This window comes from Neodiprion lecontei, chromosome 3 (genome assembly GCF_021901455.1).
Source record: "Neodiprion lecontei isolate iyNeoLeco1 chromosome 3, iyNeoLeco1.1, whole genome shotgun sequence".
NCBI lineage: Eukaryota > Metazoa > Arthropoda > Insecta > Hymenoptera > Diprionidae > Neodiprion > Neodiprion lecontei.
In genome coordinates, this window is record NC_060262.1 from 22,405,643 (window position 1) to 22,432,418 (window position 26,776).

Consider the following 26,776-nt stretch of genomic DNA (forward strand, 5'->3'; position numbering starts at 1 on the left):
CAGTGCGGTAGAGTGAAGACCTTGGGTCACTGAACGTTGGCTAATAATTGCTCTCACATTGGACAGACCGAAATATGGCAGTACCGTAGATCTGGGGAATATCGGTGCGATATTATTTACCCTTGGGCACTCTGTAACCGCTGTATTTTTTCATCCCACTGCGAAACATGCCGCTGTCGCTGAGTTCTATCATCGGCTGAATTTGTTTTCCGACCACACGGAATACTGCAGTTGTGCAATTATTTCATTTTCAGTCTGCGATCTCTCGAACGGCTGCTGAAGCCAGAGAGAGGAACAGCGCTCGCTACCGTTTACCCTATAGCGTTTATATTCCTACCCTGATGCAGATTCGAACCGTGTGGTATTTCTGCAGCTGATTTTTTAACCCACCCGCAGGCATTATTTTCGATACTCTAGACCAAACCATTTCGCTTCATGAATCGAAGCGATAGATTTCCTGGCTGTTTTTTCTACTCTATCCGCGCTTTTTCACGTTAACGTATTTGTATCGTTTCAATGTTTCGAGTATCAATTTTTGCCTGGTAATCCAAGCTTTCGTTTTCAATAAAGGTTCGGAAAAATTCATGTAATTGAGGAATGAAAAAAGATGCGAGTTCAAGAATTAGATTCGGTTTTAAGGATAAACCGGCTGGTTGCGAAGAAAGCAGAAAAAATATCGGTAAAAAAACCTTGAGTAATTTTATTTGCTGCAACAACGCGTAAACACGAGGTAAACAACATCCCTAACATGTAATAGATATGAATCGAATAACACAAGCTCAGATGCAAATAATTGAAGAAAAAAATTTCATAATTAGGACGTTTAAAATAATGAAATGCCGATGCTTTTCGTCCGATACTAACGTACTTTGCTCGGTCTAATTATGAAACCTTTTGTCAAATTATTGAAATCTGAGCTTGTTGTCGCATGAATTTACTCAGGCTAGACAGTGTCGTCCGATATTCGTGGTTGCTGAAACGTCGATCGCTCTTTAAATTCAAACACTTGATCTCATTCCCCAAAACATACTGAAAGCCAATTCGCAGATGTTAAATAACGAGTATGGTTATCATTATGGCATAATTTTCCGTATCCAGAGCTCTCGTACAAAGGGGTTGGAGGGTTGACATCCTCGTCGCAAATACTAAAATTTAATTCCGATCCCATCCACCGCGCGTCGGTTTCCAGTCTTCCCCCTTTCGTCATTCGATAATCCATATTTTCAGTCCTGGAGGAAACTCGTGTCCCTCCGCAACTCGGCTTTGCTTTCAATCCAATGTCAGACCTCCGAAGAGCCGCAGAACTAATTGCGTCCCCAAACGTATTGACGGTGTTACAGTCAAAATGGGGGATTCGCATCGCTCCGGATTTAGCAGACCTGGGGAGGATGACGCTGGACGTGGAGGTGGAGAAACTCTCAAGGTTTTCGACAACGTTTTTCCCCTCGCTCAATGCATATCAGTATTATACTCGAGTCGTGCATGCGTGTGTCTGGTGGGATTAAATCAAAATCCCTTTTCATTTTGTTTCACCGCGTTCGCTCAGCTCGACAACCTAATGAAGCCGAAATATTTACTCGTCGATATCGCGTGAAATTTTCTCCCGGCACCCTCAAACCGTCCCTCATCAAACAACTTGGCGAATACTTCGAAAACCGAGTAACTGGCTACCCTCGAAACCTGGTGTACCTACACCACTCGTGAAATTTTTTGTGAAATCAATTAAAACACGCGAAGTTTTTGAAATCTTTGGAATAACATCACGCGAAGTCCCGGAAATTCTATGAAATTATTGGAATAATTTTTTGAAATCCCCTAGAGTAAACTCATCCGTAATCTCTGAACACCGTGAAACTTCTGATATTAATTTGAAATCGTTTGAAACTATCCGTGATCACTGAAATCGCTGAAATCTTTGAAATAAACAAAAATTCCCGAAAGCCTATGAAATATTTTCAAACCCTTTACAATATTGTGAAATTTGGTAGATCGTCTGAAATCTTTGAAAAATTTGAAATCAAATGTGATTCCTGACATTATTGAAAATTTTATGAAATATTGTGAAATGTTATGAAGTCTTTAACATATTGCAGTCTTAAAATCTGCAAGCGTATACAAAATCTGACGACTGGCATATACAACTTATTATATGAGCAACTTTCCTTGCAAATTTTCAGAACGTTGTTTCATCTTGATTCTGGGGACTTTGGGTGGTTACGGTAAATTGGATGGCTTGATCAAGGCCACCGCTAATCGGGTGGTGTAATTGATAAACTCGCTCTTTGATCCGGTCGCAGAAATTTATTCATTTTTTTTTCACAGTAAAAACGCGAGCGCAAAGGGTGAATTTTTGTCTAGCTTGAACCAACTGCTTATATACGCCCTTCGGGAGGAACAAGGAGCCAGGCACTCTCTCTGGGTGAGTGGGAACTACGGGAAACGGTGAAATTCACCAATACGCGTGCGAGGCAACGATCCTTTTGCGTGCGGGGATATTTCCGGCCGTTTTAGAAATGTAATTACGCTGTCGCACGCTACTCGGCTCGCAGCGGCCTTTCAGAAATCGATTCCTTAATCCAGGCTTCGCAATTACCGCATTCTTTCAATATCGCTGATTCCAGGTTGAACAGCAGCCCCAAAGAATTGACCCGAACTCCCGAACTGTGATCCACTTTATCCTCCGACTCATGTCTTGAATTTTCCTAATTTTGTGAAATAATTAACCACCTCACGAAGTAGCGGAAATTCTCTCGGTCATTATTTTCTCGTTACGAAAGAGAGGTGGACACGTTTCGCGGAATATAAAACTGATATGGAACTAAGCAAAATGGCGGACAGGTTCGCCACTCGGCTGGAAAACAGGGGAATTGTCAGGGAATTTTTTTCGATATAAAAATTTCAGGACAATTTCGCTATATTTTGATTATTTACCCAGAAATGTATTTTTCGATTGTGGTAAAAAATGAATATAGTTCAAAGGACTGAGCGGTAACCGGAAATAAAAATTTCGCTCAGTGTCAAATCCAGGATGGTCAGTGTTTATGGACGACAGTCTAATTGGCACGGAACACCCCGTACGTCGTTATTTTGAGAATATTACGCGAATCGGGTGCCCGAATCAGCGCCTGTGGCTGCATCGTCAAATCAACGCCAGTTTCGGTAATAGAATTTGCCGAGTGATTTGATGCTCACTAGCGTACACTATTGGTTTTCGATTATCGCGTGGCTCCCGGTGCTTTTACGCGTCTTACGCGGGCGTCGGATCTTTCGGTTGAAGGAAATTATGTGTACTCAGCGATTAAGGCGGAATGGTTCCACCGTCTGAAACACCGGTTGGTATCTAAAAGAATAAAAAAAAAAAAATCGTTTACTAAATATTAATCAATCTTACCTGCATCCCATGATAATGAACAGGAATTAAAAAAACATCCTTACTGTGGATATAATTGAAACTGAACTAATTGGAATAACACGAACTAAGATATCAACAATTTACGAAAAAGTTTTATCATTGGAACGTTCAAAATGATTTCTCTGGTGTTTTTCATCCGATTCTAAGATTTTTGGAGTTATTTTTTTTTTTTTTTTTTAAACCATATAAATCTTTAGAGATTGTTTGAAAAACATTTGGGCATTCAGTTGTCTCAAGAGTGGATAAAATAGATTTGTACGAATACTACTCAGCAGTAAAATAAACTCAAAACTATTAGAAACGGATAAAAAATATCAGAGTTTAATAATTTCGAATGTTCTGACTGTAAAATCGTCCATCGAACCATTGATATCTCAGTTTTCGTTGTTCGAATTCGCTTAAAAGAATTTTTATTACATACCAGGTATGTCGTTCTGTGCACTTGCACCATCATATTGGCGCAAATAACATTGCTGGTAATTGAAACGGTTTTTTTTTTTTTTTTTTTGTCTTTCATTCTCTTAACTTTTGTATTAGATGACGAGGCCTAAATTCATCCTTAAAGCTCTATTCGGCGCGAAGCTCAACTTGGAATAAACAAAAAAACGCTTTTCTAAAATATCACCGAGTTTCCGCAGCGCTGAGCTGGTGAAATTTGAACTCTATTACAAGTAGGATCGGGTTAACGATGCCTCTCTGTAATTGGTCTCTCGTATCTCCACCTTTCCATCCACTCTTTCCGTTTTCCTTATCGGCGCCCTTTCCCCTCGCATTTCCCTCCGGTTTCCGATTTCCGATTTCCGATGTAATTATAAGTGCCGTCCCCAAAAGGTCTCGGCTTCAATATTACGGTGAAACCGCCTGTCAATTTTCTCACAACATTTGAACCGATCGTCCGATGACGATCCTTCCCTTCTTCCATCCACCGTTACAATCTTTGTTCACTACATTTAGCACTACGTAGATTCCGGCTCCTCGGTTCTATCAGTTTGCAAACCTTGGACCTTCGATAAATTTTTTCGGTTGTAAAAATCGGCACAATAGCAAGTTTTTAATTGAAGACGAGAAGTTATTTTTCAACATATCTGTTTCCCGTTGGAAAAGATTCTTGCAATTCACCTTAATATTTGTACCATGATAAACTTTCGTATTTACAGTTTTGTCGCTGGTAAAAAAAAAAAAAAAAGAACTGTAAATCACGAGATTAAATCTATTTAATATCGTAAAGTTCAAAACCTTTGAAGGAACAGCAGACAAACATATCGAATTATTTTTTGGCGCACAAAAAGACGCTGAGTATGGATTTCTAGAAATAATTAGATTAAATTTCTGGAAATAAGATTCTCGTAGCAATTCCACAGTTGTGTAATATTATACTTTACGGTTTTCATTCGAAATCCTCAAATTGTGAATTTGACGTGTATGGATATTGTTATTATGGCTATATGCATATGCATATATACGTACATAACATGTATAACGCAAACGCAGGAACACTTTTAGTCGTGGACGAATGCTCGGTACTTTTCGTGACTCAGTGAAACTTCCATTGGAACTTTGCCAACCCCTCAACGACACCCCAAACACGTCTGGATGTAGGAGAGGAAAATGTGAACAGAACGTCGCAAACTTGACAACATGACACGATCCACGACTAGATCACGTATTAATAAGCCATTTAGACTCCGAGTCTCCCTTAGTTTTCTTCCGTAACCTCTATTTCCAACTTCCCCTATCATTCGTCCCTCTAGTTCGCAAGCTATTGGCAGTTCTCGTTATTTTTATTGTTAACAATATCGTCGAACAAGTCATAAGCTCGTCAACACGCGCATTTATAGGTACGGTGTTCACATCTATAGGTATCAGTGAAAATGTTCCCGAACCGAACTTTCACCCTCATATATTGGCAGGCACTCAACCGTAACTGTTTTCGAGATGGTATACGCTATTTGATACAGAATGTGAGACTGATGTTGTCGCTGCGACGCGATGTTTTAACCGAAGAATTTATTCTTTCTGAAGTGCTTTTCTTCCAAGCATCTGAATATCAAACTGAATATTGGCGAAGCTGGTCACAAAGAATAAATAAGATATTCGTGTGAAATGCTTCTTTTGGTTGAAGACATTTGAAGCTTTTCTTCCCCCAACGCCTGCTTAGAAAGATCGATCTTCGAAGTCTGTGGAACGTATGTAAAGTGGCTCAATTTTGATCAGTACGCGGTTAAACGTCGTTTGCGCATGCGCACAACCGGAGTGCTTGATTTTACACACTTGGGCTTACTTCGGCGCATGCGCACTTTCAGACGACGCAATTTTACGCACCGTGTCATTGGGCGTAAGTTACGTAATCGAAGCTACTTGCTCCATTAGTGGGATACAAGTTTCATAAGTCTTATATTTCCAAATTCGAATGTTGAATTTGACAGACATTTATGAATTTTAACACAACCTCAATTCGACGGGTTTTTATACATTTCAAAAAGTCCATTTCGTTGACGAGGAGGGAAGCAGTAAAATATGCCATTATTACATACTCCAGATGATAGATTTGAAGAAATAAAGCCGAATGGACGATTTTAAGATGAAGGAAATTCAATACAATTTAAATAAAGATAGAAAACGACAAATACATTCGACGGTATTAGACGCGGTAGATTTAGAACGAGTTATTGTATCGTAATTGTATTTGAAACATGGACTGATTTAAACTTCTTTTCGAAATGCTGTATTTTCAAAATTAGACACATTTGAATTATCTTTATTTTCCCCTTGAAGTGCGAACGAGGGGAGAGAAGGTTAATTCGAGTAAAAGTTATATCAAAGGGAGAAAAAGTTTGAGATGCTTTGAGTGCGGTTAAAACGCCGCCGCTATGCGTAATATTTACTTGTGTATACTGTACATCCACCTATACTTATGTTGACCCACAGCTCCTGTAATTTGGTGGGATTTCAATTTCACGGTTTGGAAAACCCGGTTGCAGAAGCTGTGAAAAATTTTTGTCATTACCAGCCATCACTCTCAGGTCGCACGGTGAAGAGAGTTGACAGTCAGGGGAGAAATTATCTCCGCGCTTCCGTTCCTTGGCAAGCGAAAGTGGTTGACGATCGTATTTTTAAGTTTTTATACACAAGTGTCGAGCACCACTGATTACTTTCTGTAATTAATTACGTTGAAGTCCCGAGTTACGAGGAAAAACTTTTGGTACAAATGATTGTTTCATTGCTTATCTATATATTACAATAAAATATACGAATTTAAGAATAATCGAGGTAGAGTTTTTCGGAATTTCTCTCCAATCCCAGTTGCAGAAAGCGTGAGTGCCTTTCATTTCTACACGCATTCTTACTGACAGTATCGAAGATTCACACATTTCTTACAATTTATGTTATTCAAAATACTTACTCTCGGAATTATTTTTGGAAAACTTTATGTTTATCCTTATCACTTTTTTACACTCCTAATTTTCCAACTGTAAATAAAACCGTTTCGAAACTTTTTTTCGCCAAGATGATCATAATTCACGACTGTTGCACGCTATCGCAATAACTGTTACAGTACCTCGATTATCTCTGAATTCGTACATCTTATTGTAATGATGAATACGCAACGGAGCAAAGAAATTGGTACCAATAGTCTGTCCGTGTACGATTGTAATGTTTGATTGGAGAATGTAACTAATTACAATCGCCATTTGTAAGTAAAAGACAAGATATACCGATTAGACTTGCAGTTCATTGTTAGAAACATTGTAATAACATATTGCAATTGTAATTTGTGTTTGAAATTTCTACATAACAAATCAGAAGTATAATGAGTATTTCAAATGTCAGTGTTACAATGTAATAATCACAGCGTTTTTAATCGCAAATTACAAGTGAAATCGGAACGGTTACAATTAAATATGAAAAATGTAATTAGAACAATAACAATCACAAATTTCAAGTGTAATTAGAACAAACCTAACTAAAAATCGGGAATGTAATTAATATTTGAATTCTTAGTAGAATTGATCAGTATTTGGAAAATTCCAATACCATTTACATTTGTAATTTGTAAACGTAGTTTGTAATTACAACGTAATTAATTGCGAAAATCGTCTATTCTCGTACAATTTTTATACCTCGTGATGTCGACCAGTCTGTTAGCGATGTAATCCCATCTCATTAGTGAATTCTCCGAATTATATTAACAAGCAAATTTCTGTCTTGTTGCAGTTCGGTATCAAATCGTCAGACGGATATCCTGCAGGTGAATTGTTGCTACCGCAGGACACATCGTTGCAGAGAAAGACTGTTTCCGCAAAACTTCGAAACAAGGTTCGTCACTCCGACATTATTTTCTATCAATTTGAATATACGTGCTCACGTTACAGCCTTGAATTTTTGTGAATAAAAAAAAAGAGAATACTGCTATCAACGAAAACATAAAACTTTGTTCACCGTGTAGCCGGACTGTTTTTCTCTTTCTCATCCGTTGGTATGGTTCAATTTTTTTGACAAGTATGAACGTAAAAATGGGGAGCTACTGACAAACGTTTATTCGAGGGCAGATCTAATCGTAAGCTTCGCTGGAGTCCAGGTTCAGAATTATGCGGACGCATCGATCTCTGACACTGTAAACTATATACGTGCAGATCGTGTACGCACACACAGCAACACCTGGCGTTGATGAAAATACAAATAATTGATAAATATCAACAGCTATTTCGGGTATAGATATTTGTGGGTAAACTGAAACCCAGCTGAATTGCGTTCTGGCACGTAGAATATTTGATTCGATTGACGGATACCAAAATTTAGTGTGGAATATCCGCGTTACATAATTTTAATCACAAAATTCATTTCAAATTGAAAATAATTTCAATTGCAGGCACACTAACCGTTCCGATTCTCAAATTACTTGAATTCAAGTTCGCAGAACTTATTTCGGTCAGCTGTACTTCTGAAAGTGTTTGCCGTTTGAAATCTTATGAAATTGTTCACAAATTTTCGCCAATCTATGAAATGTGAAACAACGAAGGATTAGAATTCTTGATCTCGTTGACGATGAAGTTTCACGTAACGTAATTACTGACCGCTCACCAATATTTTTTACCACTTCAACTTCGGAGATGAATTTGGCCTAGCTGAGATTTTCACGTTCAACTGGAAGAAATTTGTTCAATTTTTTCACTAGAATATCACCTATCACGAATTCAAAGTAAAATCGATTGTTGCAGTTTTGCGTAGTGTGAATTCTCTCCCGCTACACTGATAGAAATTTTTAGTTCCGGTTACCGCTCAGTCCCTAACTATTTTCATTTTTTACGACAATCGAAAAATACAGTTCTAGATACAAAATGAAAATCAGTTTTCCAGCCGTTACCGGAAAGTCTGGTATCCGTTACTATTCTTTTTTAGTTACTGTAACAAATGAAATTTTTCTCAGTGTATAGGTCAACTTAAATATTTTTCAAACTTCCAGCCTCTTTGTTCATTGCTATTAAAATTATCGAATCCCAATATTCCAAAGTCTTGCTATACAACCACCCTGCACACATGAATTTATACACATATGTAACACGAATAGCGATGAAAAGCGAACCGTCCTAATTCAATCAACTCGGTAGAAGCGGAGAACGTGAATCGAGCGTCCATATCGGAAAATAGAGTTGATTGCATTTCTGGTTGCTTGTATAGTAGATAAGTGTATTTGATATCTGTGCACAATAGCACTAATACACCCTTTCCTCGACTATCTTCGCCCTTCGCACCGCAAAACCACAGCCTAAGTAGTTGCCAAGTTTCCAATGCACACACGCCTGTGATATATAATTGATTTTTCGCCACACGTATAACACGGACACGGCGTAAGCTTTCCTTCCAAATACGTTGGATTAATTACACGCATGGAACACGTGACACGTGATAAAATTCTCCCCCTTTGGTGACAGCTATTTATAACTGTCAATAACTGGGCGAATTTTACCGTGAATTCCAACTAATTTCATCAGCAAACATCAGACGCAAAGTTTAGTCGAAAAGCCGTGAGAAAAAAAAATTATGAAACAATGTTGCATGGTTTGAAATTGTATAATCGCGTTGAAAAAATTTATTACGACAAGTAATTAATCTAGTTCGCAGACGATTACTCGACTCAAATAACTGCGTTTATTTGGAAGAATTAATTTTCAATAGACTAGGAGACACGTTTTTTTTCAGTGATTTTTTCAGACACTTGGTTAATCGCATAAATTTCTCACTCACCTTGATAAGCAAATCGGCAAAGCCTTTTACGTAATTAAAACCCAATAATTTGGTACGTTCCAAAACTTTTTCAGCATCTGAAGGGTGGCCTGTTTTTTATGAAACGCAATATTCAGCTGATTGAAATTGAAGTCACTTTGTCATATCGAGTTCACTATCGATTTAATTATCTAAGCCTGATTTGAATTAATCGAATCACATCAATTGGAATAATCATTCGAATCGAGTTATTTTTTATTTCCATTGCAATTATAACCGTAAACGATAATATTTTACACAATGAGTTATAATATCTTTAATAAACACTCGGTTACGAAAATATAAGCATTAGGCTGTATAAAAAAATCGATGATTTGTTTTTTCACAGTTCAAATCGAAAATATTGTTCGAAATTACGAAAAAAATGCTGACCATGTTTCAGCTCTTAATATTAATACTTGGAGGTGCGTCATCCGGATTTTCTATTTACCATTTAAATAACACGGGACAATTGTTTTTCAAACTCTGAAATTTTATAACTCGTCAACGCATTAGCGTACCGATTAAGACCAAAACGTATTTTTATATGGAATTGAAGGCTCTACAAAAATGGTTTGTATAATTTTATGATAAATCTCCTCTTTCAAAAGTTATTTAATATCAAAGGTCAACAAAGGACCTTGCGGTCCTTAGAAAATCGCGAAGAAGCACCTCTAAATATTAGTATTAAAAGGTGAAACTTGCACAGCATATTTTTTTTTTTGTCCGTCATTTCGAACAATATTTTCGACTTGAATTTTGACAAAAAGTTAAATGATTCTTTTTATACAGTCTAATGAACATGAAACCAAATTCTTGTAGTTTGAATCAAAAGTGTGAAAAATGATCGGAAACAGATTTGTTCATCAAAGAATTAAAAGCGCGTATACGCGATGTAAGTTGTGTACTTGCTAATTAGGTTCCATCGGTTTCCTCGGGGCGTGGGTGTAATATGTAAAAGCACGATGCAGACCATTGCAGCCTATTTCAGGCCCCAGGTTCAATGAATTCTGTGTTTTAGCAAACCGAGGCGCGTGGTCCTGCTTCGTCGACACCCCGAGATTTGAGTTTTGCTTATGGTAAAGGTTGAGGCGGAAGTGTCAGTCCGCAGCAATCTGGCTGAACCGAGCAATCAAAGCATTTCAAATTTAAACTGTTCTACTTACCATGTAACTGCGTGCAACGGTAAACAGAACCTAGGACTACTTACTTCTTTTGATTATACATTTTAGATCGCAGACTAATAAATTATAGTTATACTGTACAGAACCAGAGTCAAGAATCATCTCAGATTTTCACGAAATTGAAACTTAAACTGATCTAATTGTAAGCTCGAGCGATCCTATACTTTTTAATTTCATTTTCATTTATCGTCGGCCAAGTTTGACGCTGCAACTTCAACCTATTTTCACCATTATTTTACGAAACGTAAACGTTCCAGAGATATCAAATCGAACTCCAAATGTATCTCGATAATAGCGTTAAAAAAATGCTAAGAGGATGTGTCGCTGTAACTTTTAGGTGCTTTAAAGGAGTACTGACGATACAGTTCTTACATAGTTATTATATTTGTTTCGTGTTCTTCAGTTTTTTCAACTATTCATTGCGCTTTTTATGGAACTGAAACACGAAGCTAGATTTTGCTAAAGGTTAGAAATGCGGTTTTTGTGATCTCGAACTCGATTAAAAATAAAATAAATCTACAACCGTGCTAAAAGCTTTTTACAGCCAGATTCGTTGAAGACGGAATATCGGAATACAGAATAAATTCGTTTCTCGCAAACATCGACGTGAATAAAACTCCCTTTCAACAAAACAAATCGTTGCTTCGCGTGAAGCCTTGTATTTCTTAGTTGTAATCAATACCGCAAAGTTTTAAAAATCATATCGGTACTTTCACGTTTTTTTTTTTTTTTATTCTACACAAAGACCCCTTAACGCGATCTATGCAGCGAACAAAACGAAGTGCCAGTCTAACAGGAGTAGGGAAATACGTAAGACTTACAGAATAGAATGGATATTCGGATAGTGCGAGATATGGGGGATGATCGATGGGGGCCGAAGACTGATGGTACTGTACGAAACGCGACAGAGGCTCATGGACGGCGACAAATTGCGTGCAGATCCGAGCTGGATTTGTTCTACCCACTTTAACCGTTACTCTCACCGGGATTCACCGCGCATTTCACGAATAGTTAAGAACAACGGACACTCCGATTCTTTTGACCCCGTGCATATGGGGAATTCCATGCGAATCCAACCAACGCGCGACCCTCGCCATTTTTCGTTTTGTTCAAAATTTTTTCTCCAATTTTTCTAACTCTGAAACAGTACGCTGAAATTTTTCAGATTTTTTTTTGCAATTGGTTAATTATTTATAAATATTGCGAGTGTTTTTGAAAAGGATGTATTTCAAAATTTTGAAAAACTTGTAGAAACTGTATCTTCTTTTGCAAACGTTTCAAGACCGAGTCCTTGACGTGCTGATTTATTTTATCCAATTTTTTTTTCAACGCTTTTAGTCGGTTTGATCAACTAAAACGTTGTTTAAACGGTCTGAGAATTTTAATAAAATTCTTGTAATTTCTGTTTTTCACTTAGAACATTTCTAGATCGGTTTAATTATGAAGTTGATAACAAAAAAAAGTTCAACGTACCAAAAAAAGAGTAAAATATCGTCCCACATTAAGGGAACCGGTCTAGAAATTTTCCAAGTGTAAAATAGAAGTTTTGAGAATTATTTGGAATTTTCAGAACGTTCGTACCTACAGTATTTTAGTTGACCAAAAAAATTGAAAAAGTCGATCCTTTATTGGCCCGATTTTGAAACGTTTGGAATAGAAAATACAGTTTAAAAATCACTGCAAATATTTATAAATAATTGAGTAGTTTAATAAAAAGATCTGAAAAAATAGTCGGGATCAATCACATTTTTAACCTGGCTGTACTGTGGTGTTAATCCCCTACATCCTCGAAAACTAAACGAATTCAGTTCATTCTGTTTAATTTTATACTCTGATGGATGTCAAGATTCGTTCGAATGCTTTTGCAGAATCGGATTGATTAAAAGCGAAAGCTTCTATAGGCTGAATTTTGACCTTGTAAGAGTACGATTTCAGTCAAGTGGTAAGTCCTGAGAAATTTTCTAAATCGAAGTGACCCTTGTCGTTTTAAAGTTATTAATTATAGCGTACAGCAGTTTGGATGAAGGGGGACGAACGAACGATGAAAACGTGTATTTTACCCGCCTATCGAGAGTTTCAACGTTATTGGAAATCGGATGGAATTGAATCAGCCGAAATTTAATCCGTTTTTGAAGTTTTCCTCCGATCGGATACAAGCATCCCGCCACACGTGATATACTCGGCTATTATTGTTCCAGGCGGGTACAAATTCTCCCGATTGTAATTGTTATTGATGGAGAATAAGAAGTGCATCGACTAGGTTCGGGAGTTCTGGACTCGCCGTCCTGTACGACTTATCGCAATAGGTTCGGGGAGCCTCGGGATAGGGGAAGCAAGAAGGAAACTGGGGAAGAAAAGGGAGAGCTCGGCCAGGGTTTGGTGAGTCACCAAAAATTCGAACCACCCCTCTCTCCACGAGGCCAAGACTCACCCTCCACTTTCTCGTATTCCTTTCCTCGCAGCTCTTTGTTTTTCACAGATTTTATACAGTTTCTTTCTTGTTAAGGATCCGACTTCTGTGATCATCTACTTCTCAAACATTTTTTTTCCCTTCATCTCTCTTCAAACAGAGTGACACTATTTCGGTACGTTTTCACCTTTTTTTTTTTATTCCGAGTGAAAACCCTGACAAGTTCAGTTTCTGTTTTTTTTTTTTTGTGAATTGTTGAAAAGCTTTCTGCTTTTTGATCTTATTTTTTGGCTATCAAGGAGCGTAGGTCACTTTATTTGTGAATTGAAAACTATTCGAATAAACGAAAATTCGGGGGTTGTTTTTCTCACCTGCACGAAAGATGCTATAAATATTTGATAATTCTGCATTTCTCAAATTCGTTTATCCCCCAGGTAATCGAAGTGAGCAAGCGAACACTTTGACGAATGAAAATTAATTTTCTTTTCTTTTATCGTTGTTCTTGGTAAACTTCTTTGAAAGTGCTTTTCGAACTTTTCTTCAATTCGTGTTCGCTGACTTGTACTCGCACACAACAACGGCGGGGCCATTTTCAATGGAGAGCTCTCAACGTTGTTCAAGAACCGCGTGACCTGTAGGGAAAATCAATTAATTAGATTCCGACATTGGTTTATTGTCGAGTGATTTATAGCCGGGCGAGAAACGATATTTTCACCGCAACTTTATCCGGATCGGTTGGACAGATTCGGCACGTTCGGAAATGTTTCGGAAGGCTTATTTAGAGTGCCATCCGTCTCCATTACAGCATATTGCTACGTGACGAGGAGGACGTACACAAATTTGCGTTCACATCGAGGGATGCGAAATATGTGAAAACGCGAAAACGCGAAAACGCGAAAACGCTCCAATCCCCAGCCTGTGCACCGCGATTTGCACGACCGCCGGCACCGTTCCCGGGGTACATTTACCCTCGTAAATCCGTCATGTGAAACTGAAATAGAGCTCGGAGTGCGTTTACGACTGAGTCTATACCACCGACGTACTCTTGGTTTACAGTCACGACGCGCGTGCTGTAAAATCGCTCATTTTTATATACGAATTTAAACGCTGCACTGCCGCACAATAAGCTCACGCTTGTACTTCGCTGTAAAGAAACCGCAATGGATTCGTTAAGCTAGAAGCTCGAGGGTCTGATAGTTTTCAAATTAAACCGGGGTAAGCCTCCCTACTAATCACGACGAGTCTTGAAGTAACGGCTGCGCTATTTTCGAATATGAAGATGTTTGCTACGATTCGAAAGAAACGTAGCTACGCTAAATACACAGATGTACCTGAATTTTAATGGTTGGTCAAGTTCTTTCTGCACCAGCTAGTTTTAAACAGTTCACGAATAGTTTAAACTCCTGTACAAACATCGGTAGGTTAAGTTCATGAATGTCATTTCGTTCAGGATGTAAGCTCAGAATTTAAGTGATTTTTTTTTCCTCAATAGTTATCCCAATATTTATTCATGAAACGATATGGTTGAATAATTTAACAAAACTTTGATTCGTAGGGTTCGATATGTTTCGCAATCAGTCGAAGGTGATATAATATGTTTTGCAGGTGAATTTCATTCTGAATTTCTACAGATATTTTTCGAATTTTCCATAGGCATAATCTCACAGATCGCTTTCGAACAACGAACAAGTGCAAAGGAGCATTTTAATCGTATAAGAAAATGTATGAATTAAACGCGAGAATATTTTTCATCCGTTGCCCAGATACTCAATAATTTTTTCTATGTTAAGAGAAGGTGTTCGTGAAGTAATAGTATGTATAGAATATTTTCAGGATACCATTTCGAAATGTCCTGTAAATATCCCGTTCCAAAACATACGAGGATGACCTGAAAGCCACTTAGCAAACGAGCTCTCTGTTGTACGCATCTATTTCCATTAGAAACTCGTGGCGAAACTTCGGCCAGCCCGTACCCTATTGCTCCGGTGTAATTAGGTCTAAATTACAACCTCAGCTGTCCGCGTACATGTACTTATCCACCATATCCCAATTATACAATAATGACACACACCGCATTAATTATGAATTAAACGTCGATGATAAATTACTTTTTGCACTCAAAAATCTATCAATCTCTGATCGAACTGTTTTCGGAACGGCTAATTTAATCTGAGGTCAAATTCACAAAGTAAAAAATGGCGGTGCATCTATTAAAGGAATTGAAGTCGTTTGTTAGGATCGAAAAATATTTTATCACGATCGATTAGATCGAGCTTGCGGTTCCTTGTGTCCCACTTGAAGTGCTAACGCGTTCACTTTGTTACCTAGCTGGTTACCCGCCGTTCTATTCGGTTTCAATAACGAAAATGACGTGACTTTTGCCTACGTCCATTTAATATTCTCGAACGATTATGCAAGGCGGCAGGAAAAGTTTTACTGCTTAAAATTCATTCGAACTGCAAATGGAAGCCTGGAGGCGACCTAGGAAAAGTAGGTACCTACTTCCATCCACTGTTGGTTATATCCATCCGTATAGATTTACTCAAATGGCGTACCGAATAGGCTGTGCAGCAGCCACTACCGTTTACTACCAATTTGAATACAGCGACGTGCCACCGGATTTAGAAATGCATTCGTGGAAGGCTCGGTGGTTAAAAACGACCCTTATGTATTTCCGAAGTTTGATGAATCTGACAGACCCGATAATCAATCTTTCATATTTTGGTACGAGGCACGACTATGTGCTGGACTGATTTTTACGCATACCAATACAATGTTTTCATCAAGATACCAATTGACGAGTCGATCAAGAGTAGATTAGTCAAATTTTTCGGAAAATCAAGATTTCACTTGCTTTCAAATTCAAATTCCATTATAGCAAAATACATGTCAAAAAAATTATGAACAAGTGATGTTCGATCGAAAGTGGTTTAATCTATCGATTTTGCAGTTTAAAAGCCCTCAACTCTAATTAAGATAAAAATCTTTGATTTTATTTAATCAAAACGGAACAAATCTCGTTAATGCGTTTCAAATATTTTATAAACACAATTTACTAATTTTTCAGAATCTTGGAAAGATTTGTTTCGAATCAAAAATTATTTTTCCAGTTTTGCTATGTTTTTGTTGTTATAAAATGAAAAATTCGTGATGAACGATTTGCATCAAACATTACATAAAAAAAAGTTCAAATCCACGTTATATTCAGTCAAAGCTTGGTGTACAAAAAGATTTTGAATATCATTTGAACTAAAGCAACGCGAAAACTTCGGCAGAAATCTGGCGAAGAAGATAAACGGTGAAAGCGTTGGATCTTTGCATACCTCGAAAGGTCACATACAGCTAGGCCGGTATCTCTTCCGGTGTGCGAGGACTTTTCCACCCGATTTGTGGATGACAATGAGGAACAGTCATTTCTAACCGGGCGTTCCCGTCTGGACTCCGTAGCGCCCTTTTTCCGCATTCAATCAATACCCGATTCCACCCACCGCTAAACGCCTGCAGGGCCAACTCCGACGCGCAACCAGATCCTAAAGGATTAAACGTTCATCCCGGTGTAATCCTTTCCTACCGTGGGTGGTAGGTAGAGGCGTCTACAGCGTGCACGAAAAGCAGTCGCCGCATTACACCGTCGATAGTGCAAAGCTTTGCGAAGCTCCTCTCGTCACGGTACCGGCGTTTCTGAAGACTGAAAAATCATCAGCAACCATGATTGGATTTTCATTAATGATGTACAACCACATTCTGTAAATTAGAAAGATCGTGTGAGATTCAGTTGCCGATGTTTGATCGATTCTTCGTTGCAGTCATGAGATGTTATAGACGGTGCGAAAGCTCTTATGAGAGATGATTTGCATAAGAAAAACAGATTTTCGCGCCTGCAAGTAATGCTCTACGACTAACGGATATTGACGGACTCTGAGCTACCTTTGTTCATTTTGTTTCTGTAACAAGATCCTTTCTAATTCGTTGTAGCTATCGACGGACAATGCATCCAATGGGGTGATGATAAAGATCAGAGATTTTGTGATATCGTAAATAGGATTAGAACGGTATGGCAGAGTTCAGGCTTGAACAACGTGGTCTGTGTGTCTACTTCTATCAATCGATCCATTATGTCGATATTAAATGATGAAGAACAATGGAGTCTGGCAGTCATTGTTCGGAGGATATAATGCCCAATCGCTTCTTGCAGTGTCAAACTGTTTAACGGAAAGTCCGCTCTAGCGCAATGCAACATTTTCGTGATTGTATTACGTTGGAAGAGCAACTTTCTCAATGCCCGTCAGCGGAATTGTGCCTTTTCCAGCCATTGCACAGGTACTCGTACCAGTTTTCATCGTGTTGAAATATTTTTGTACAGGTTTAAATCAGTCGCTCAAAAGAGTGTCACTATTTCTGCAACCATCCGACACCCGAACCAAATTTGAATAATTAAATACAAATTCGATTCCAGTACTATCTAACTCCTTTCGCATGGCGATAGACGATGAATATTTTCTTTTTCGAACTTCCTTGTGAATCATTTTTTGTGCCATTGTGATAACAAACTGACAAGAACAACGATATCGTCGTGAAAATAATCATGTTGGTTGAACATCGTCTGAGGCTTCCTCGCTGTCGACCCGCCTGCTAATCGAGACCTACCAATGTTATCTCGTGATTGTTATGATTAGCGAAGTCAAGGTGCGGTCAGTGAACGGTCGAAGGAAAGCGGACTTTCAGAGAAAAGATCATGGCACGCAAAAGTGGGTGCGAACAAGACCAAAGTGACTGCAGAGGATGGAGGTCGGACCAGTTTCCTCTATACTTCCTGGTAGCCGCACAATACTGTAGATCGCGAAGGGTTCCCTTGAGAATGGAACGCGGTCTGTAGTCGGTAAACTAATTAACGGGCAATCCTGATCCAGTACGGTACCAGCTGGGGGTTATACCGCAGGTTTGCGTCGTCGCCACTTCACCCTTATTATGTCCGTTGTATAATATACACACCCGCTAAGAGATTCTCCACCGAAGCGCGCAACCGCACAATGCAAAGACCTTCGTCTCAATTTTAATTATATTATGAATCTCTGATGACGGTGCATCCTAGATTTCTATGGATGGCGAATGAACTTGGCGGAAAAGAAAGGAGGATGTTTGATACACGGAATACTGCAATGTCTACCGTTTTATCCAATTGCAGTTTGATGTTTTCAACGGTGGTAGCTACAGTGTGAACTCGGTAAAGAAGTGACTTTAAATAACTGTATACGATTTGAGAGAAAAAACAGGATGACTTGTTACTCCTAAATACGTCGTATCACAGTATATCATACATTGTGTTTCGTGAAATCTATATGCAAAGGCTTCTCCGTTAACGAGTCATGTAGAACTTGGTATCAGATTGCTTCTAGATTCATTATTTATTTATAGAATATACCAAGCAGGATCGGAAAATCTGATGAAAATATTTTCAAATTATAACCGAAGCGTAGAATTTTCCCAAAGTTCGAACCAGCCAACTAGGGTGGTGGTAGCAGGTGGATGCCTTCGGAGCACTGAATTTATTGAATAATTCAACAACATACCGGCAAATTTACCGAGTTGCTACGTACAGTGATGCATATACCTATGATCGCGAAGTCACGGTCCTTCATATTCCTTGCAGCAGCATCTCCGTGAAACTTGTCAACTGCAATTTTCTCTCCGTTGCCCTCATGACGTAATTACGTTCAACGCCGCTTGCTACAGATATTCGTATAGTGGCGCATAATCCTTATATCCCGTATTCCGTACGTAGAATTCCTTTAGATCATCGCGAGAACGATATGATGTAGTTATAATTTTTACTGCTCAACATCCTACACTGGCTTATACTGGCACAGTCTTATACTCTGCTCTTGGTTCACGTTCACGCTCGTTTTATTTCGGTGAAGGCTGAGCAGGCTCGAGTGCTTCCTTTGGTCGTACTAATGTACTTTCGCTCCTCAATTTAACACCTTCCCTAAATCGAGACCTGTGTCTTTTCAGCCACCCTTTTCCAGCTCGCGAATCCTTTTAAGAAGAGGATGAGCGCGATAAGTCAGGGTTTATACTACGACCCAATTACGAAGCCGACTCATCGGGTCCGTAAAATGGCAGAGTAACTGCTCCACGGTATTCATATATTTTAATCTGATGATATGTTTTTTCCGCAGCGTATCTCACTTATTCCTTTGAAGTAACGAAAAAATCCTGCATTGTGTAGTACGGAGCTGATATGTGCAGTACGAAAGAAATCTTACGGTCTGCTAATGGCTGACACGTGATGACGACTCGAGTGCTGCTAATCGTAGCAATTGCCGCGCTTAATCGCTCCAGTTTTAATATCCATTCGGCAGAGATTCTACACCGTGCAACGAATGGTGCTTTCATGGGAGCACAACCCGAGGAAAAAAATTGGTACAAGTATCCCCCGGAGGCTTGGGTGAAAACGAAATCCCAGGAAACCATTTTTCACGGCCGACACTTACATTTTCAATCCGTAAGAAATGACCTCCGAGTCTTACCTCACGCTCTGCCATTCTCCCATGTGGCCTTTAAGATCACTCAAGGGTGCGCAAGGTTGTATACAGGCATTCTCACCCTTTCCTGGTTCAGTGGCTCGAACCCCCGCGTATATAATAATGCACGGCTGGCGTACATGCATGGGTTGAGACTCCCTAGAGTGAATCTTCCAGCGTCACTGGCAGGTAGGAAACGAGGGGATATATGATACTTGATACTGCAAAATTGTGACTCGACCTACTGTCACAGTTTCCGGGTGAGCGGGTGTTTATGACTGAGTCATACTAGCCAGAATAATGAGATCATTAGGGTCAAGTACAAGAGGCCGTTGATCAATTTACTTGGTAACTGCTGAAATGGACCTCAGTTCATGGCGAAGCGGTATGGTCCTTACCTAAGGTCATGTAAATTTTGGTGTAAGAAGATCATGAATCAGTACGTGGTATAACTAGGTACAGGTACAGGTTTTTTCTCGCAATTGCTTCGAAGTGATCAAGACGGCTTTCCGGTATCATACCTTCAATGCTTCCAATACTTCTCTAAGCGTGTAATGCGGGGATTTTCTCGTATTGACTTCGTTCTGAAACTGTCGATTACTAGCGTTAGGTTTGAAAAGGAGCGGTCTGAAACGTTTGAATATTCTACTGTTCCGGAACAATCTATCACCATGCATCACTTGAAAGCCCTAAGCTGCTGGCGAGGGTGCTCCTATGGGGGGTGAAAACTTGCCAGTGGTCTTGAGGATCTTGAACTTTCAAGGGGAATTGCGTAGGCGTGAGGGAGAATTCGGAGTGCGTGACATGCGTGACAAACACACAGATTAAGTGCAAGGTCCTCTATATAAAATTTCTGCACGGTACTCCGTTTAACGTGGTTTACCCTCCATCGTCTCCTCAGGTTCATTCACTAACCGAAAACGTACAACACTTACTAGATGGAATTACAAAATATCCGTGATTGACGAAAAGAGATTCGAATCAGTAATTTTTGTCAGCGTTCTGCAGCATCGCCATTGTCTTTGTTACTATCATTTTACATTCGTTCATTATCATTTGATACATCGTTTTGTCTCGAGAAATCTCAAGTGCTCTCCCCTCAGGTGCTCGATGCTATCGCGTTGTCCTTTTTTTGCTTTCTTATACCCGTCAGATATTCTACCCTGCACTCAGATAATTCCTGATTCAGACTTGGATCGTTCTCAAGCTCAGTACTCGCATCAGATCGTTCCTCAAGTACCACTTGTTCCCTTTCTTTTTAACGTCCTTGTCGTACTAGCATATTCATTTCTGATTTTCGCGAAAGAGTCTGAACAAGTTTTAGAATTAACCAACTTTGTGTGGGATTGGGATTACTAGAATAAAATGTAGCATAGACGATGAAACGGATATCGCGGATGGCCATGGACCATATTTATCAAAATCGAGTATACTTTAGACTCCTGACGTAATCTTTTTCACTTTTACAGTTTCAGTGTCAGAGCAAATGAGAAAACTTCAATGAAGCCCAGTCGTGCGTTCTTTTGACAATTACAGCGTTCTGATTAACAGATTAGAGTTGGCGATTGATCATCATACTGGCTTAAGCTATAGCAATTACGGTTTTAATACCCCGAGTTCCAAAATGGGGTGAAAAGAGATGAGATGCACACTCAATTCCATCAGTGTATCCCAAACGAAATCGCCATTAATTTCATGGACTGCTGAGTCTTTGATGTCGGCAGACATTATAAGAGAGTTGGAAATAATGGAATGAAACAACCTGAAATGACTCCTGTTTCTCTGCAAATAAATTTCATCCGATTTTACACAAATCCGGGTTTTTTACCGATGCACTCCCCAAATACCAATTTTCAACGAAATCCGATGAAGCTTAAATTACGTCCCGGCCTTTCACTGTTTCAGCTCACTCTGCGCCACAGTCCATTTCACGACTGGTTCAATTCATTTCAACCACGTATCTAGGCTCTTGGCTTATTACCGCTTGCCATTGTGGCCTGCAGGGTAGGAAATAAGTTTGTCGACAGTTTTCTTTGATATGGTCTTCCCTTTGGAGTAGCTGTTTCTCTCCCTGCGAGATATTACCGTTCGCTTCTTTTGCAGCGGAGTAGAAGAAAGGCGAGTGTACGACAGTGATTTGTCGATCCTGTAAGAGTAGCGCCGCCATGCTGGTTGGAAAACACAATAACGAAAAGGAAGCGGTCTGTACTGCATTTTATTTCGCATGACTCACTGCACCGGCGAGTATTTCGTTGCATAGCTCGGCGCCATAGAATTCGGGGTGGGAAACCAGCGCTGCGGAATCTATGGGCGAATAATTCCTCGCCATCGACCCTCTTGAGAATCGTTACTCAGAATTCGAGACTTGAAATTCACTTCCCACTTCTGACTGTACAGCTTACTCGCCCAGGTTATCAACCCCTCTTTCTCACAGCAAAAAATAGGGACGCGCATGCAGAGCTATTTCTTGCATATTCCCCATAGACAACGACCAAGCTCCCGGCCTGTCAGAGATAATCTTCGAACCCCAGAAGTTACCGGTGACGAATTACCCGAAACAATACTAGGCAGAAGAAAAGGACAATTTATATGGATATGTGCTACTGGCAACAAAGCGTATATTCCTTACAATACCGGGATAGTCATTCATTTTGCATGATGTTGAATTATTTGGCGCATGCGCAGCTGATTTTCCTGTTTCAAAAGATTGCCCCGGTATACGTGCGTGACTTCATTTTTTTCGAAATGTCTTTAAATCGATTTGAAACATATTGTTTGCGAAAATCTTATATAATTTTTTTTTCCATTTTTAGGGGTGCATAATGCAGTGCAAGCCAAAATAATGAGGACGTATTTTTTTTTTTTTCGTTAAAAATGATAATTTTTCATGTTACAGGTGATTGAATTTCACTGATTTTAATATGTATAGATATATCTTAACATGGGTGAGGTTACAATGTTATAGTTTTCAATCTGTTGTATTAATGGCAATTTTGATTCAATCGAAAAAATAAAAAATACGTCCAAAATATTTTCTTCCAATCTACAAGAATATGAAATAAAAAAATTTCATTCAAATACTCAATTTACACCGTGGGTCGATTAAAGAAATAGCGTTTGGCTTTGCCTGCAACAGTTCTACCTTGTTTCTTATTTTCATAAATATATACTATCAACTCACGAGTCCTCCAAAATGAGGAACCGAAATTGTGAGCGTTACAGCGAAAACACTTTTCTCTCTATCGGAACTCTCACGCGCTTCTATTGTAACTTGTTCTTTCAAACGCCCTTTCCTTTTATCTTTAACTCGATCTAGTACCAACGTATTTTATGTACGAATGAGTCAGATCGTCACCATGACAACGAAGGAAAATTGTCTTTTGGGTACGGGTGGAGAGTGGAAACTCCCCTCTTCTTAAGGCTCGTCCTCGTCGTCGTCAACGTCATCGTCGGTGCCGCCCCTCGTGAGCCTCGTAAATGCTGGATTAATTGCGAGAATATTTAATTTGAAATTCTATAAGAGGCACAACGAGCTGCTCTTTCCTTGTACCCCGTACATCTTACCTGCCCAAAGTCCTTTATTAAAGGGTTTCACCGAGCATTCTTATTCGTGAAATTAACTGCACACTTTCAGAGCGTAGCTTTTGAATAATGAAATTTCAAGTTTAGGTAGACAAAAGATTTCAATTGCCATGTATTTCCGTTCCTCGACATAGCCTAACCCTGTATCCCACAGTTCACCCTCCTCGCATACCTGATTATTGAAATTTAACGAACTTGAGGCATCGGAGATGATGGAAATTTGTTTAAGACCAATCATTTTTGTCTTGTTTACAAAAATTCCATCATTTAAAACATTTCTCCATTCTTACCCTGGGGATTAGAAAGTTTTTATTTTCATTCGTCAGACAATCCATCCCTCCATCGCAGTTATTCAGACTGATTAAAATTGATCTGGCGTACGGCCATTGAGGCATTCGATTTATCGTGCATCAACATTGAGAGCATAAAAATAATACTTTTAGCATATAATGAGCCACGTTACACTTAAACTGATTGTGAGAGTTGTTCTTTAAGCCGTCTTTCACGAATTCCGAATCTGCAAGAAAAGTTTCGAACTTGCTGCTGAACTTTTGCAAAAAAAGTTGCTTGTTTAAAAAAAAAAAAAAAAAAAAGAACTTTTTACGCAGTTTTTATTACGTTACATGCAACTGAACGTTTTTCGGGAGCTCAAACTCTTTTCGAAAACGAATTTGAAGCTCCATTGGTCCTCGAAAGAAGGACCAAAGTTTCGCTGCACGCGGTATATGTTAAAAACGACAGACTTCCGAGATACGAAACTCTGACCTTTCGATCGCCGTGAAAGAAACAAGACTACGAGTGGGAAAATCAGAGTCGAGCATTTAGAACGAATCGACATTTCGACCAGCCTCGATGTTTCGCAAAGAATCCGTGAATCCAGTTGCCGTATATTTCTTGAGGCCAAGACTGACCGCGTGCAAGTAATGGAACCTAGGACGCCCGTCGTCATGGAAACGGGAGGAAAAGACATCCTAGAACCCGAAACAACGAATGCGTCGCTGCAGCAGCAGTTGCATCTTGAGCCCCGGGTTCCCCCGCAGTGTGGCAGAAATACGAGGCCACTTATTCTTGGAGATCGATTTTCCCCCGCATGAAGGTTTTCTCGCCCCTTCCTGTGTTTATTTTCCCAGTACGTTAGCCACGTCGGACGTAATAACGCATATCCTCACGTGAAATGCGTCATATGCCGCTTCCCCTTCTCGCATATTTCATATCACGAGGTCGAATTTCACCCTCGGAAATACCACAAGGAAAATGACAGGTGCCACGTGATGGTTGAAATATCCGGTAAAGCGCGGCTCCGAACCATCAGTTTCACATAAATACGCATCCGCTAACCGCAAGCTGATGCTGATGTGCGGTTTTGGAGAAAACTGCTGATTACTATACTACCGGCCTTCGTGCAGTAATGACCCTCGCAATGTCTTTGCGGAGGCCGTGCGCCCCAGCCAATATGCCGCCACACCGGCAGCACTTCTCCTCCTTCCACCTTATTGCCACGTAAAAGGGATCCCAAATGTTACAGCGTCGTTACCGCGCATCGCCCTGCAAGGAAGAGGGTCTTCCATGGCCCAAGGGCTCGGGCCGCGACGCCATCGGAGAGTTTGGCCTAGAGTAAGGGACTCTTCCCACATCTTTGGACGACCGAGGTATAAACTTTGGAACTAGACACTGGTTCATCCAGTTCATCCTGGACTATATCTCCATTTATCCGAGATCTATCGGTCGTTTTAGCAACTAGACCAAATAGACAAACCGTACCCTTACAAATAGAGGCAACGTTTGCCGCGTCGTAAATGGTGCTTTACCGGATTCAGATGGGGTCAGTTACTCGAACGGAATGATACATAAAAACATTGAACTTGTAAAAAATAGTCTTAAATACTTGAATATGGGTTATGTTTTGGAGGACTCCGTGTGGCTGTATTCGTGGAATTTTTTCTGATCACGTAGTTTTATCACGGTTATCTTTTACCCTTTTTTTAGTATAACTAGGTCAAGATGGGATTCTGTTGCGCGAAGATAAAAAAAGTGTGCTAAAAATTGTACATGGTAACAGATGGGTTTACTGTTAAGGTGCGAATATTGTTTGGATTTTCTAGTCAGTTCCCGCTAGTACTATAATACAATCCTATATACAGTATAAGACTGATCCTCATACCGAGACGGAAAATCCATCTGTTACTATACCATAGGTATGTGAATTTTTAGTATAACCCTTTTCCCCATGATTGTTTAACGTATAATTTATTCTTAGACAAGTTATTTATCTGATTGTTTTTTTTTTTTTTTCAAAATCAGTGGCTTACAATTTGAACAAATAATTTCAGATATACCTGACACAATTAATTATTATCTTGTTTGCAACAACGTGTGGCAAAGAGGTGGTCTCGCAGCTATTTTCGAAACTATGTTTTTGACACGAAGTTTACTTTTAATTGACGACAATAGCTATACTTTTCAGAGTGTCATTTATTCTATTAACCACGTATCTCAGTCATAATCCCGTCCCCGCAATCTCGATGTTGCGGGTAAAGTTATATGGCTTGGCGGTATTAAATGGCTCCAGAAAACTTTTCGTAAGCACGTTCAAACTTTTCGAGGAAATTGTTTCTCGGGGTGAGCTCAGGTGAAGGGGACGCGTATTCGTACACCTCGAATTACTTCACATTTTTTTTATCTTCCTTTAGTTACATTAATCGAGGATGCAGGATTTGACACCGAATATGCTTATAGATATTCCGCATCGCGTAAATCGCTACCGAGTCAAAAATTTGGCACCTTCAAAACTTCAATGCGGCTCCTTTCATCTCGGATCAGTCGGGTCAACTCAGGGTCCAGCTGTCATGAAAAGTTTTAATCCACATCCGAATAGAGCCGTGACATTCCAACACCCCTCAATTCTCTTCCCTGCACGCCTCGATCCCATTTCTTACCCAGATGCGTTCTCGATTGACGTGATTCAATTTGCTGGGGGAGCAGCAGCGTTCATCTTCGAAAGAAATTCATGAGACGCTTCTCGTGGGTATTGTGCGTCAGAAATTTCCTAATTCCCTAATTCCGTTATTCCGCGTAGCTTGGAATTATTACGTTTCTACCAAAACCATGAATCCCTTATTCGAGGGTGTCAACTCAAGCGTTAGCAACTGAGTTCAAGTACCAGGAATTGTAACGGTGCCTAATGAGCGTTGGTACCGTGAACCGGGGCTTTCGAAATTCGTTCCAAAAAGACGACGTCAGCCTTCAACCCGGTTTATAACCCATTCCGCTTCGACCGTTGCCGAAAGTTTCTACCAAAGATAACTATGGAAAAAAGAATCGAGAAAGGGAAGAGTTAACCAAAACTACTGAATTGAAAAATAAGCATTCATATGTGCCAAAACATTTCGTTCTTCAATTA

At 39.5% G+C, this 26,776-nt stretch overlaps 1 protein-coding gene across 3 annotated transcripts in view; it reads left to right on the forward strand.

Moving 5' to 3' along the window:
• The window catches only part of LOC107225615 (protein tincar), a 129,255-nt gene that overhangs the window by 51,324 nt on the left and 51,155 nt on the right, over positions 1 to 26,776 (forward strand). For all 3 annotated transcript variants that reach the window (XM_046735600.1, XM_046735601.1, XM_046735602.1), the window contains exon 2: positions 7,628 to 7,729. The gene's annotated coding sequence lies outside the window, so the exon portion shown is untranslated. The remainder of the gene's footprint in view (positions 1 to 7,627; positions 7,730 to 26,776) is intronic.